Source organism: Podarcis erhardii (genome assembly GCF_964252035.2).
Source record: "Podarcis erhardii genome assembly, chromosome: 1".
Classification (NCBI taxonomy): domain Eukaryota; kingdom Metazoa; phylum Chordata; class Lepidosauria; order Squamata; family Lacertidae; genus Podarcis; species Podarcis erhardii.
In genome coordinates this window covers 112,125,902-112,140,091 of record NC_138497.1, presented here as the reverse complement: position 1 = coordinate 112,140,091, position 14,190 = coordinate 112,125,902, and the positions used below count along the sequence as shown (strand labels likewise).

General features: G+C 42.7%; 1 protein-coding gene and 1 long non-coding RNA gene across 6 annotated transcripts in view; one reads left to right on the top strand and one right to left on the bottom strand.

Annotated features, from left to right (window-relative positions):
* The window catches only part of LOC309348962, an 83,796-nt gene extending 74,958 nt beyond the window's left edge, over nucleotides 1-8,838 (top strand). The window contains exons 2-3 of one of the 2 annotated variants that reach the window (XR_014159597.1): nucleotides 5,140-5,538; nucleotides 8,586-8,838. This is a non-coding gene — a long non-coding RNA (uncharacterized lncRNA). The remainder of the gene's footprint in view (nucleotides 1-5,139; nucleotides 5,539-8,585) is intronic. The other variant, XR_014159596.1, reaches the window with a different exon arrangement.
* Nucleotides 1-14,190, bottom strand: part of B3GALT1 (beta-1,3-galactosyltransferase 1) — a 325,648-nt gene that overhangs the window by 50,243 nt on the left and 261,215 nt on the right. The window lies entirely within an intron of this gene.

The window sequence follows — 14,190 nt, the reverse complement described above, 5'->3', positions numbered from 1 at the left end:
TAGCTGAACAACATCTGGAGGGAGGCCACAGGCTCCTCACCCCTTTTTTCATGGGGAGCAGATGTAGGAATCATTTATAGGTCAGGCTGCTGGCAAAATAATAAGAGCAGGAGGAACAAAATCAAAGTTCTAAATCCATCTCAAACTTCCAGTTGAGTTGGGCTCTGGAAACGATTCTTTCAGACTGAGCTGCTTTGTGCTTTGTGTGTGGGGTTTCTTGCCATCCCTGCTGTATTTTCTCCTCTCTTGGGGTGCCACCAGACTGTCACTATTTTGAGGAAAGAAACTGAGCACATAAAAGTGGATTAAAGTGCCCTGTGGTTTGAGTGCAAGAAATTCACTTAAAAAGCAAACAAACCCAGAGTTTTGCAGTTTGAAAAGTGATGTGTGTGGGGTGGTCGTGGTGGTGGAGCATGGGTGATTAAACACCCCTCAAGTAAATCTAGGTGAATGCTCATTGTTTCACAATTGCCCTGCAAACAAATCAGAACAAATGGACAATCAAGGCTGGCCATGCTGCAGAAGGTTTGTGCCAGTGAATCAGGATGGATGCTCAATAAATAGGTGATGTGGAGGAAGCCTTGGCTGTGTGTTCTGGGGTCCAGTCAAGAAGGCCACCAAAATGTGTCCCTACCTTATAGATCTTTACGATAGAATGATTAGCAGGGCAAAGAATCATCCTGTGTTCAGATGAAGAGAGGTTCGGGGAAGACTCAAAGCCTGCGAGGTGATCTCATTTCACGCTACTTAAGTTAAAAGCCACCTTGCAGCCATAAAAGCAGCACAGCTTCTAATATCCTTTCCCTCCTTTCTCTAAAAGTTTATATTACAGCCTTCCCATTGTAAATCCAACCTTTTGCCTATGTCTTCATTCTCCAGTTACTTTGATCAATATATATGAGGCATTTAGAATGAGTATTCAAGACCCCAAACTGAACCACCTCGTATGCGTTCCCAAAGCCCTACTTATTCAGTTCGGGGATTTTAATGGGTATTGCAGACCACGGGAACCCCCATTCAGAGGCAGCTGCACTAAACTCTAATCTAAAATGGTAGGGGGACTTAAAGACACACACACACACTCAAGCAACTGCAACTGCAACTGAGTTTCACTGCTGTTGTTTCCTCATTCCCCTTTCCTTAGGTTACTGTGCTTCCTTTGTTTGTCTCTGCCAAATGCTTAGTTCATTAATAGTGGAGAACTGCATCTGCAATACATTATACAAGGCATGAACAGGACAAATGTGAGAAATGACTCCATAAATAATGAAAATTGACATTATTACAATGTGCCAAAAAAGCAGCTAAACCAGGACTTCATCAAAGTATATCATACTAATAATGATATAATTCACAATGAATAATTTATCTGATGAATTTAGCCCCTATTTCTCTGCTTCTGTAATACTAGTAATTAGCCTGTGATTTCCCAACATCATTCAAATTTATTTGACTTTTTTGTTATGGATTGATGGCAGTTAGAGGAAAACACATCTCACAGAGCTTGACTATAGCAGCTCACTTCACTTAATTGCAAATCCGTTGTACCAGGTCCTTGACTAAAATGATTGCTGCGGACATCTGTGCTGGGATGACTCCCCTCCACACCTTCCTTTTAACTGGAAACTTCAAATCCCTGCCCCCGTTTTAAAAAAAATCTGGTCTAAGGGACCAGAGTTTATGGTGTTGATTCTCAAGTGAAAATACAAGGAAACAAAAAGACACAAACTACTACAGTGCAATAAGAGAATACGACCTCATGAAATACAAAAGCTAACATTTGACACCAGCTTAGAGAAACTCTGTGAATAATGTAAAAGTAAGGCACACGGGTGGTGCTGTGGGTTAAACCACAGAGCCTAGGGCTTGCTGATCAGAAGATCGGCGGTTCGAATCCCTGCGACAGGGTGAGCTCCCGTTGCTCAGTCCCTGCTCCTGCCCACCTAGCAGTTCGAAAGCATGTTGAAGTGCAAGTAGATAAATAGGTACCGCTCTGGCGGGAAGGTAAACGGCATTTCCGTGTGCTGCTCTGGTTTGCCAGAAGCAGCTTAGTCATGCTGGCCACATGACCCGGAAGCTGTATGCCGGCTCCCTCGGCCAATAAAGCGAGATGAGCGCCGCAACCCCAGAGTCGGCCATGACTGGACCTTATGGTCAGGGGTCCCTTTACCTTTAACTTTTAAGGCACAATTGCACATCCTTGTCAAACTCTATTCCCTCCACATTTATTATTACTTTTTCAAGGGCAACAGTTTGTGCAGGCCTCTCTTCAACTTGGGTGCAACTGCCCTGCACAGGTTGTAATTAACTGTGGCTGATGAAATGCTCCTGCAATCTTAGACTGCATCATATGCACCGGCAACCAGGGGCCAAGGCAGTTACCCCCCCCTGATTTTTCTTGAAGGGACTGGGCCCCCTCAATGTTCTGAGGATGTTTGGCAATGCCCCCGGCTCTTCACCACATCAGGACATCACATCAGTTCCCTCAATCGACCTGAGAAGATGGCGCCTCTGGGCTGCATCAACAGATCCCTGCCGCATCCTGTGTACTACTCTTGGTACTACTGATGGACAATGATCAACTGGTGTATGACCAGAGGAGGGTGACCAGGATCCCGAAGGGTCTAAAAACCAAGTTCCATGAGGAAAGTTGAAAGAGTTGAGTACAGTGGTACCACGGGTTAAGAACTTAATTTGTTTTGGAGGTCCGTTCTTAACCTGAAACTGTTCTTCACCTGAGGTACCACTTTAGCTAATGGGTCCTCCCGCTGCTTGCTGTGCCACTGCTGCACGATTTCTGTTCTCATCCTGAAGCAAAGTTCCTAACCCGAGGTACTATTTCTGGGTTAACAGAGTCTGTAACCTGAAACGTCTGTAACCTAAAGCGTCTGTAACCTGAGGTACCACTGTGTGTTTAATCTGGAAAAAGGGGGAGGTTAAGGAAGGACATAAGAACAGTCTCCAAGTAACTGAAGTGCTGCCATGCACAACAGGGAGTGGGCTGTTGTTCTCAGCTGTTCCAGAAGGCAGGATTGGAGCCACTGGGTGAAAATTGCAGAGAAGCAGATTTTGGTTAAACAGTAGGAGAAACTTCCTAATGGGAAGACCTGTCAGCTTCAGGAGGTGGTGGGTTCTCCTTCATTGGAGATGTAATAAGCTAAGACTGGATTGCTGTCTTGCACCAAGCAAGGGTCAGACTAACTGATTTCCAAGCTCTCTTGCAACTCTTAACGATTCTATTCTCAATCGTTATTTTCCTCTTTAACTATTTTTTTTTTAAAATATCTCCTTCCGTTTAAATAGTTTTTAAACAGCAACTTCTGCTTGAATGTCAGCTTTGTAGATTGTCATGCACCTCGATAGGTTACATAATCCTTCAGAAAAAAATCTATCTGTTTTATCCAGCAATGAGCAGCAGAGGATACAATAGCTCTGAAATCCCTTGGTATGTGTGGCAGTGTTGGCCAAATTGGCAGCTGTCAGATACATACTGTTAGGCTCAATTTACTATTCTGTTTTCATGCAAACTGACACACAGCAGGTTGCTTGTCCTTTTCTGAAACACTTCTCCCAGGTGCTGGCTTTTGTATTCACCAAAATGCCCAAATAATTCCCTTGGGAACAGTTAGAGGGAAATATTTCAGAAATCAGTCAGAAATAAGGGATTTCTTGCAGTATTAATGAAATGTTATAGTGCAAAACGAGAAGCAGTGTTCATGATATATGAACCTAACAAACTCCAGCATATTCAGATGCCATTTTAATAAGCATACAGAACTGCTTTACAATGCCAGATGTGCATAAGAATAGGTGTGTGTGTGGGGGGGAATCAAATATTTGTACATGATGGATAGCTTAGTTGGTAAAGCCGGAGACTTAATCTCAGGGTTGTGGGTTTGAGCCCCACGTTGGGCAAAAGATTCCTGCATTTTAGGAGACTGGAATAGATGACCCCTCTTGTCCATTCCAACTCTACAATTATGTAATTCTATCTTATGCCCAGAAGGTTTCTGGGAAAATGAAGCCTTGTTACTTTGCTACACAATGCCCCAAACCACCCAACACGTTTTCAAATGCATTTTTTTAAATAAAAAAAGAAGTACGTTTCAGTGACTATTGTCAACACCCAAGCTATCTTTCCTGCTGTACTGTTGCTCCCCATCATCTGTTGCTGCCCCTGGTGTAATGGTTAGAGTGTTGGACTAGGATCTGGGAGACAAGGGTTTGAATCCCCACTCAACCATGAAGCTGAATAGGTGACCTTCAGCCAGTCACCATCTCTTACCTTAACCTACCTCACAGGATTGTTGTGAAGATGAAATGGGGAGGAGGAGAACCATGTACAGCACTTTGAGATCCTTGGAAGATAAATGAAACAAACAAACAAACAAACAAACAAACAAACAAACAACAAACATTTGGGCCTCCAGGCACTTTGAACTTGGGCTCCAAAGTTCAACTGTAACACCACCACTGGCTTAGGTTGTGAGACAGTAGCTCATCCATGATGACCACCCAATGGGCTTCATGGCTGAATGGAGGTCCCAGGTCTCCCTAGGATGACATTCACAGTGGGAGCTGTGACACTGGGTCACAATATTCACAGCACTGATTTGTGACTGCTGCAAGCCGCTGGTAGGAATGTTTGGTGGCAACACACTTTATCTTAATGCACAAAGCAAGCGCCACATGCCTGGAGAAGTGTCCCCCAGGTACATAAAAGGGGACACTGGCGATGAAGCAAAACAATGCGCTTAGCTGTTTCGTACGGCTGTGTCAGGGCCATTCCTCTCTGCGCCAAGAGCTTTGATGGACTTTTGCATTCCTGAAGACACTCAGGGCCATTAGGAAGAAAACAAATGCCACTGTTTGCTGCTCAATGAAGCCTAACATTAAAGGCTGATGTCCGTGGTGTGTGAATCCAATTAGCAATTTGATCAATGTTCTCAGTGCGAACGGTTGATATCATACAGAGGCCCTTATTCCAGAAGCCCATTGTAAATTTAGCACAGTTCGTTACAATACAGATGGGCACACTGTTGCAAATGTTCTCGTTACTCACTGTTTTAAAATGGACAGCATGAGAAGTTGTTTGTTTTTATTTACTATTTTAAGCAAGAAGTTTCTGTTTCACATCAGGGGTAGCTACCAGCTTTTGTGTAAGGAAGAGAAGACCAGAAGCATCATTACTCTCAGCTCGAGACAGCCCTACAGATATCTTCCTGCTGTACTGAAGAAACATTTCAACACATCAATGTCACAGCTATCTGCTGGCATATTTATCTTGGATCAAGGAGCTTTGCTCCCTCTTCTGAAGCCCACCTCTCTCCATGTCAGAGGTACCAGACAACACAAAATTACAGCAGCAGAGACAGCTGTAGAAGGGAAGAGGGAGAAGAGGAAAGGGCAGAGGAGCCTGCACTTTTGTTAAGGCACAACAATTGAATGACCAACCTGCTGTGGATGTGTGTCCCCATTTCGGCATGCATCCGCATCCACGTCGATTGCATGTGTGGATATTCCAATCGCTGGACTGAGGTGAATAAATGCACAGGGCTTAGACAACCCCACGAGTTCCCCTTGAGCAATAGACTTTTCCAGAACTGCTTTGCTGGGAACCAAGCTTGGTTTGAAAACAACAAAGACTCCGGGGACTTCCGAAGGAAGGGCTTTGGCATTGTCTAATGATTTAGGCAGAGCTTTATTTCACACTTCATTTAGTTAGATGATTGGGACTGGAAATGAAGAGTAGGGGAAACGTGCCAATCTCTTTTAAATGACTTACTGTGTGTGGTTTTTATCGTCATGTCCCCTTCTGGGTTCCAGTGCAAGTTCTGGCTGTTTTGTCAGACCATCTCCTTAATTTATTATAATTAGTTGCTGCTGCTGCTGTTATTTTCCAGTTAGAAGATGTGCCTTCACTACCAGGATTGGCTGTATATGTATTTTTTTAACGAGTAAGCCAATTGAACCTTGGTGGATTAGAGAAGAGAGGCTTTCATAAGATCCTTAAAAGTACAAAAGAGAGGGGTGGCAATGTGCAGGCCTCTCCCCTGCTCAGCAGAAGAGGTAAAACCTACATAGGCACATAGGGTGAAGGTCTAGTTTTATACTTTATGAGAAATCAAGTGATGCACATGTATGTGTGTACCTGTCAGGAGGTGGAGTCAGGAGCAGGTCAGCAATATGTTACAGACTGTTTGGATGCAGATGAGTGGTGTGAGGCATCAGCTGGGGATGAAGGCTCAGAGCCAGGGGACTGATGGTGGGACGATGGTGAGTGGTCAGAGGGAGAAGAGGAAGGAGACTGGGAGGAGGAGGTGTCAGAAGCTGAAGAGGCAACTGGGTTTAGTGAGCAGGAAGATGCTTGGGCAGACAGCAGCCCTGTTTCAGAGGTAGGAGAGGAAGGGGGCCAGGAGACCGAGATGACATAGGCTGCTGAAGAATCCAGGGAGTCTCCTCCTGCTGCGACCAGCTCCCCTCCTGGCTGGTCTCCCAGAACATGCAGAGAAGTGAAAAGAGCAGAGGAGAGATTGGTTGCAAGCAGACACAGTCTCTGATTGCTTGGGGGAAAACCTTGGAGAGGAGGGGACTTAGGCAGCTGTGGAAAGGTGAGGACCTTCAGTCCTCACAACTGCCTCGTTGGGGCAAGACCTACTGAGAAGAGTTGCCTGCACTGTTTTGGTTTCTTTGAATAAAGAGCTAACTTCACAGACACTGGGTGCTTTCTTGTTTTATTGCGAGGATATGGGAACCACATACCCACACAGCCTCTGCTGAAAGTTGCCTGAGAATCGTTCTGCTGCTGAACTGAGTGTACAGTTAGCTCAACGGTACAGCATCTGCTTTGGGTGCAGAAGGTGCCAGGTCCTTTCCCTGCACTCCTGCCTGAAAATCCTGGAGAGACGCTGCCAGTCAGTGTGGACAATACTGGACCACATGGACCACATGGTCTGACATGGTACAAGGCAGCTTTCTTTGTGCCTTCTGGCTCTCATCCTCCCATGGCAGTCGATCCACACACACCACAATGACATCTTCTCTGACTCCATCCAGTCAAGAGTTTAATAATCTAGCAGGGGAGAGTAGGATGCTCTTCATCTAATAAAAAAGGGATAATCATGAGCAGGAGTTGAAGATTACACACTCCATGAGCCTTGCTTGTTTAATCGGCAGGTTTTGTAGTGTACAATAAAGCTCGATGCAGAGAGGCATGTAGCTTTTACCATTACTGCATTCAGGCAGATGACTATGTAGCAAATTTTTTAAAAGCACACCTGCAAGGACAGCCTTGACGAGTATAAGCAGATTAGTAGCAAAGACCTTGGTTTGCCTCCTCTCCGCTTTAAAGGAGATGTTGGAAAATGGCAGTGCTCTGCACTTAAAAGACCAAGAACCAAGTTTGTGCGAGGCAATTTTATGGTCAGAAACAGTGAATGCTCTTCCAACTCTTCTTCCACTTTTTTTTTTTTTTGTAGCGGAATAAATTCCTGGTCCAGAAGATATTAGTGAGCTTTGGCTGTGTTGAAGAATTTGAGATGGGAAGGGAAAAGAGAAATGCTAATGCTGAGAGAGTGGGCCTTCATCCCAGAATTAGGCCAGATCTGTATTTCCCCATATTTCTTCCACGTAGTTCCATGTTGCAACCCCTTCCCCAGCCAGGACAGTCAGTTTTCCAGATTTTGGATATGAGGCCTGCAGCCTGCATGGGTGGGCAGGACCTGTCCAGAGCCTTGAGAGGATACTTCAAGGCTACATTTTTTTAAAAAAAGACCTGTACAGAATAGTTGCACCTAGAACTAAAGACCCCCCCAATTCTAGCCCCAGTGGTGGCTCCTCATAGTGATGGGAGTGTTTCCTGAAGTAACCATGCAACCACAATATGTCCTCATATACATTTATATAGCAATAACAACAGCTTTCTAGGGTTAGGCTTATTCTTCTTCTTCATCAGCTCTATATGTTTTGCTGTAGTCTTTACCCAAGCAGGATATATATATTTATTTTCAAAAATGTGATTCTGGAGATTCAAAAATAATCAGATTCTGCTTTCTTAACCACCACAGGACACTCTCTTTAATTACCTTCAGCGGAAAGCAAGTGATGAGGTTGCTTAGCAACTGGAAAAGTCTCACCCTCTACATTGGAAAAATGGCCATCCAAGCTGTGACTAAAATGCTCTGCTCCATTGGATATATGAGATGTTTGTTGTGTGTGCTGTTCTTGCATGAGCAGAGCTGCCACAATTTCTTGTAGGACAGGGATGAATTGTACCTTTATCCATTGAAAATTCTAACACCTATATTCATACAACTCTGTAATGAAGTAGATATATCTTTATTTACTCCCACCACAAATACGTTTAGGAAATCTAGAATGAAAATCACTTGGGCTTTTCAAAATTTATAAAAAGCAGAACAATGCTTCCCTATTCTGGGCAAAGAAATGTTAGCAAATTCACTTAGATAATGCAGATGGTATCCGGAGAGAAAAGTCCTGATTGGACTTTATTGTGGAACCAGAACAAAACAGTATATGACATGAGGAGAAATAAACATAGATTGTTTCTGTCTTTCTTATTTCAGGCTTTGCATGTAGCAGGACAACATTCAACTAAACATACAGAGGAAAACCCCTCAGAACTACACAGCCAATCAGAACTCATGCTCCTTCAGCAAAGATCCTGCTGAACTAATCTCTTAAATTACAAAGTGAATGATCCCTGCTGTTGCACTCACAACAAGAAATGCATAAAAAAAATTCAGTAATCAAACTTATCTCGTTTTCCTACTTTTGTTAGAAAGCCTTGAAAAGACAGCTTGGAAACAATAAACCTACAAACAACCTGGTTCTTCTTTCTTTCTTTCTACCCAAAAAGCAGCCATTTGCACGCACACCCAATCCTGAGAGAAATGGTTTCCCAAATTCACATCTCCTCCCTCTCTTCTCTATGCAATAACTCCACTCTGACATACTTATTTGTGCAGTGTTGGGGATTCATCTCAGATTCTTCCCCTTTGAAATGATGGCCCATGGATCAACTGCAAGTTGGTCATGTGACATATGATGCACTGCTAGGATATTATGGCTGTTTTATGTCTTGGCTAAATAAATTCTGCTTGGCTGATTAAGCGGCCTTCATCCTATCATGCTTGTGCTTTCTCCTCCTTTTTTTAAAAAATGGAATTTGTGTGAAGGAAACTATAAATGAACACAACATAAATTCTTTATACCTTGCCAGGATGAGGACTCTGATGCAGAAAGCAAAGTTACCTCTTGGGTAGATAATGCCATTGTATGGTTTTGCCACTAGGTGGTACTGGAATTTAGTTGTGTCAGGATGGAGATAGGACAGGCATAGGCAAACTCCGGCCCTCCAGATGTTTGGGACTACAGTTCCCATCATCCCTAGCTAACAGGACCAGTGGTCAGGGATGATGGGAATTGTAGTTTGCCTAGGGCTGAGATAGGAGTTTTCTGTTGTTTTTCTATCCATGTTTCCGGGAGATAAGAAGATTCTTGGCCAGCTTCCTCATTGTGTGTCTTCTAAGCTTCCTATGACACCTGCCCACTACACAAAGTGTGCAAAGTTCTTTCCATTCACAGGCTTGAGAAGTGAATGAGTAAATCTGATCCTACTGTGCAATACAGCAAATATGAGGTTTAGGCCAAGGCCGGGGTGAATAACGTCAGCACCAGTAACCCAGGTGCACTATCCATATAAAACCTGATGGCAATCTGCTCCTACCAAGGTCAATAGTAAAGCTACCATTGGTTTTAACGGAGGATTGCAAGCCCTGCATGTCACTTAAAACTATATGCAATATATTAAAATACTAGTGAGAGAGCTTGAAGCATAACAAGGAAAACACACAAGCCTCTTTTAATCTAATCTACTTGATAGACCCTTTTCCTTATCTGTTCTATGATTGCTCAGTTCTCCAGAGATATTGCTGGTGTAAACCTAATTAGCATCCCTGGTCTGTTTATTTATCTTAAGTGTTTGATATAATTTGATGTGTGCAGATATATTGATTAACTTAATGTATCTATAGAGTTTGTTTTAACCCTATTAGGAGAAAAGAAAGCGTAGGAAGAAGTTACCAAAAAAACACAAGTTTATCTCTTAAGCATTTGCTGTTAGAGCCTGGTCTACTTAATGCTATAAATTGTAAAGCACTTGCTAATTATTGAATGAGCTAAATAATCTACATTTCTAAATGCATATGTTGAGGATTTAAAACAAAACATATATACATTCAAGTTGCAAAATATATAGCACTGGAATTTATTTATTTTTTATATTATGCCCTTATCTTAATAGCTTCTTCTTATATTAATAACAAGAACATATACTATAAATATACGTATGTTATAAATATGCTAACTCTGAAACTTTCTAAAACCTAGTATGCCAAGGTAAGGAATAAAACATCTACACATAATGCAAAAAACAATGTGGATTTTAATGAGAATTAATTAAAAATTCAACTGAATTTCCATGCTAAATAAGACACCGTTTCTGCTTAGGAACTTGGGCCAGACATTTCCAGGAGAAGCACATTGTGCTCTACAGTGGTACCTCAGGTTACATATGCTTCAGGTTACATATGCTTCAGGTTACAGACTCCGCTAACCCAGAAATAGTGCTTCAGGTTAACAAAAATTGCGCGGTGGCGGCACGGCAGCAGCGGGAGGCCCCATTAGCTAAAGTGGTGCTTCAGGTTAAGAACAGTTTCAGGTTAAGTACGGACCTCCGGAACGAATTAAGTACTTAACCCGAGGTACCACTGTATGTCTAATGCCAAATGTACTTCATGCGCTTATGCTATCGCCACACAAATGCAGAATCTGACACCTGTTGTATCATGCTCATTAATGCATGCTAGAAGTATTCAGCCCGGCCATGTTCATAGTCTTAAGGGGATGGGTGTGTGACAATGGCCCCCAAAGTTTATTGTGATTTTTTCGGAGCTTTGAAATTTGGTGGCAGCCTGGCTTATTTGAAAGATATAAGGTGGCAGAAGTTTGCAATTAGTCTCTGCCCCCCACATTGTTGCTAATTTTGCTGTTGCTGCAAGCAGCGGTGGAGCTGCAATTAAAAGCAGCAGTCTTGATAAATGCCCCAAAGGAACCATGCTATGTCATGACTTAACATCATTCCCACAGGCATTCTCGACACACCAGTACATCTTCAGAATATATAATCAACATTTTTTCCATTAAGTTAATTTTTTTAAGTGAAAGAAATGGACCAAGTTCAGCTAAAATAATTTCAGTATTTGAAAATACTGAAACTACAGGTGCGTTATCCATCTCTCCTGTACAACCACTTCCCTAGCCAAGAATCTACCATCAATAATTGGCTCTCCAACTTTAGTCAGATTATTTAATTCCCATATTCTAAAATCATCTGACACCCCCCCCCCCGGATTGAATGTTTTATGCCACACTAACTATTGCAGACCCTCCAAGTGTCCCTATTTTCCAGGGACAGTCCCAGATTTTCAGAAGCCATCCTGGTTTCTGATTTAATCTTAGAATGTCCTGTTTTTCCTTAGGACGTCCCTATTTTCATGGGAGAAATGTTGGAATGTCTCTATTTTCATCAGAGAAATGGTGGAGGGTATGCTATTGATATTAATGTATATAACAGATATAATTCACAATAAATCTAGATGTATGACTAATATACCTAGAGGACTTGCTGCATGTTTCTATGTTAACAAATAATCCTCTTTCTGAATGGTTTTGCCCAGAAGTTTTGCTTGTGGATTTTTTTTATTTTATTAAAAATACCTATTCTTGTGTTGTAGCAGCGTTTACATTTGGTACGGCCCCATGATGTTAAAGGCTCATTCTAGATTAATGAAGACACTCTGCTAATTAGTCAGTTCACGGGCTAAGTTTACACAATTTATGCGTTCCTTCAATCTTTTCTGTTTCTCTATGTCTTGGGAACCACAGTCTTGACGTCCAGCACCTGCCAGCACTTGATTTACCATTATTATAGATTGTGTTAAGTGGAGGTTGTACAAGAAGATGATAAATGTACCAATGCGCCTTGAATTCTCAAATGGCAAAACTTCACAAAGGGCTCCCCTAACACAGAACTGTGCATTAGCTTATCTATTTGTTTTGTTTTGTTTGTAGGGCTTTCTGACCCGCTCAACTTATAAGATACCAGAATCTTGTGCATTTTAGGACTTGAAAGAATCTGCAAAATAAAATACAGGGGGAAAACCAACAACATTAAGGTAACACAGACAACATGGCTGTGTCACACTACTGGGAAAGTCTGTGTCAATGTTTTAAACACCCAAAGCATGGATGGGGAACCTTTGGCTCTCTAGATAGTGATGGGCTTCAACTTCTTCAGGCTGTGTCAGCGATAATGGGAGTTGGGAGTATATCAACATCAGGACAGCCAACAGGTTCCTACCCCTAGTCTAAAGCATAGCACCACAGATGCTTGCTGGATACCTAAGGGAGGTATTTCCACAAAATAGTTGTGGCAATGGTAAAAGCCCTGCCCTAGGTTGTAACAAACTGTACCTCAGAAGTGGGTGACATAGTCAAAAGCTCCTTTCCTGGGCCTGGGACTCAAATAGGCTGGTCCCAAGTTGTTTAGGGCTTTATATACCAACATGGTTTTCCCAGTAGTGATGTATGGAAGTGAGAGCTGGACAATAAAGAAGGTTGATCACCGAAGAATTGATGCTTTTGAATTATGGTGCTGGAGGAGACTCTTGAGAGTCCCATGGACTGCAAGAAGATCAAACTTATCCATTCTTAAGGAAATGAACCCTGAATGCTCACTGGAAGGACAGATCCTGAAGCTGAGGCTCCAATACTTTGGCCACCTGATGAGAAGAGAAGACTCCCTGGAAAAGACCTTGATGTTGGGAAAGATTGAGAGCACAAGGAGAAGGGGACAACAGAGGATGAGATGGTCGGACAGTTGTACAGTGTTCTTGAAGCTACCAGCATGAGTTTGACCAAGATGCGGGAGGCAGTGGAAGACAGGAGTGCCTGGCGTGCTCTGGTCCATGGGGTCACAAAGAGTCGGACACGACTAAATGACTAAACAACAACAAATACTAACATGAGCCTATGTAATACCATAGAGGGATATGGGTGGTGCTGTGGTCTAAATCACTGAGCCTCTTGGGCTTGCTGATCAGAAGGTTGACGGTTTGAATCCCCACAATGGGTTTAGCTCCCGTTGCTCTGTCCCAGCTCCTGCCTACCTAGCAGTTTGAAAGCACGCTAGTGCAAGTAGATAAATAGGTACCACTCTGGCAGGAAGGTAAATGGCATTTCCAAGTGCTTTGGCTTCTATCATGGTGTCCCATTGCACCAGAAGTGGTTTAGTCATGGTGGCCACATAACCTGGAAAGGTGTCTGTGGACAAATACCCGCTCCCTTGGCCTGAAAAGCAAGATGAGCACCACAACCCCATAGTCGCCTTTGACTGGACTTAACCGTTCAGGGGCCCTTTACCTTTTTATGTGGTACCTTAAGCATTTTCTTGTTTTTATGGTAAGCATTATTAAATGTGCAAGACTAACTATACATTTAGCAGATCATCGAATAAAATGATGTTACTCTCAACAGAGTACCTTCAGAGTACGCTACCTTCTGGTGATCTGATATCCACAGATAAACAAGAACAGTTTTAGACTTGAGTAACAGCACTGCCATATATGTGGGTGACTTTTGTGTAAATCCAGGGCATTAAAGATTCCTGACATGTTTGTCACTGAGATGTCAAATAACTGCAACCCCCCCCCCCCATTTTATTTGACAGCAAGCGACTATGTCTTTGAGAAATATGCTGGGTACCTCATCATTTAATTAATTGTGTTACTCTTTGGAAAGCAACAACAAGGCCAACTCTTGACAAGTAAACTTCTGCAACCATCCTGCTCAATGAAAATTCACTCAGCATATTGGTATTCATCCACATATCTGAGACCTCCTTTTGCCTCAGTAAGGGGTTTATTATCATTTTTCTTGATGCTAAATTTCTGCGTGCTCCTGCTACAAGGAGAAGAAGGAAGGAAGGAAGGAAATGGTATGTCAGGCTGAGAGATGGCTTGTCACATTTCTGAAAGCTACATGTAGGCAGGTGAATTCATGGGTCCATTTCAGATGCTTAAGGTCAGCTGTTTGTCAGGGACTCTGTTA